We start from the raw sequence: 1,526 nt of genomic DNA, 5'->3' as shown, positions 1-1,526 counted from the left end.
CATCAGTAGAACAACAGTGGCAGAACTACTGTCACATCCTGCCAACTGAAAACAAAGTTAAGACTAAGCCTAACAACTTCTCTCTAAATTTCTCCAGGTCTTCTGAAAACTTACCCAGTTTCTCTTTACACACACTTAAATCTGAAACAGAAAAGGAGACCTGTAACTGGACCACCCCGCCCTGTCCATCTACCACCTCTTGCAGGGGGTACAGCCCTCCAAGGTCTTTTTAGATTCCGGGAGGGGAGGATAAAGATTGCGAGGACCGAGGACCATAGGGGTAAAAGGAAGCTCACTGGGACCGGTCACCAGAGAGGCTGTGGGTCCTGAATGAGGAGTAAGGGAAGGGGTGGGGGCGGAAGGAGTGTTGAGGACAGGATCAGAAACAGTAGGGGAAGGGGAGCTGGGAGGGAGGTATGCTTGATGTTCAGGCAGAGACATTGCCGGGGTCAGCCCCAGACCTCGATTCAAGAGGGGATCCTCCAAAAGGTCTGCTTCCCCAGATTCCTTTGGAGGCTTTTCAGATTGAGTTTCCTAGCTAGAGCTACATGGGTCAATTTGCACTTTGTTTGTAGCCCCTTATTCTGGTAGAGGGCCATAAAGGCTTGAACATAGGGGATTTCATCTCGTTTTTCCTCCCTCTTACAAAATAAGTCCAGCTGTAAAATAGTATTAAAATTCATAGACACATACAAAGGCCATTTTTCATGGTCGGCAAGGATATACTGAGGCCAGGCAGTGTTGCAGAAAAGTATGTTTCTTTTTCTTTAATTGATCAATAAGAAAAGAATTGCCAGTGTTTAAGAATGCACCGTAGGGGTGAATCTCCTGGTATGCTTTCCTGATTTCCCATTCTGTCCAGTTATCTGTTCCCAAGAACCTAGCTTTTTATTTTTATGGGTAGTGGATACCAGCAGCTTTTTCTTCCTAGTCCAGTAGCAATTTATTTGTTTCTCATGCTGCAACCAACAGTTTTCCCAGCTTCTGGAGAGAACCTCTTTCTGAAATCTTAACACTCCGTCCGGAGCGTTCCCTGTATTGTGATCCAAATTCCAGTCGACACTGAAAATCTGCTCTCCCCATGTATCCTTCTTCAGCCCAGTCAGTAAACTCCCAGGAGTCTCTATGGGTATGTTCTACTTCAATCTGAATTTCTTTTCAGCAATCAATTTCCATATACTATACACTTAAGATGGACAGACAAGCAGACAGAGCGCTCACACCAGACCAGCCAGAGAGGGAAACGGGAACGAAGATGGTCTTAGTGAGGTCCAGCCCCAACTTCAATCTTCCAGATGCCCTGTATCCCCAATACGAGATGGAGGGATTTCCAACCCTAATCTATCAGGTGCCGATCGGAGAATTTCACGTCCACTCCTCAGATCCAGGCCGGGCCGGAGGGGTTTCAGTCTCTCAATCTGCACCGATAATCTACGCCAACCTCCTAGGCCCAGGGTGCACCAACCAGAAACAGAGAACCCGAGAAAAACACACAAAAAATTCTATGCCTTTCATTCAAGCCAAAT

This window comes from Trichechus manatus, unplaced genomic scaffold, assembly GCF_000243295.1.
Source record: "Trichechus manatus latirostris isolate Lorelei unplaced genomic scaffold, TriManLat1.0 scaffold00207, whole genome shotgun sequence".
Lineage (NCBI taxonomy): Eukaryota > Metazoa > Chordata > Mammalia > Sirenia > Trichechidae > Trichechus > Trichechus manatus.
Note: the sequence above shows the minus strand (reverse complement) of the source record.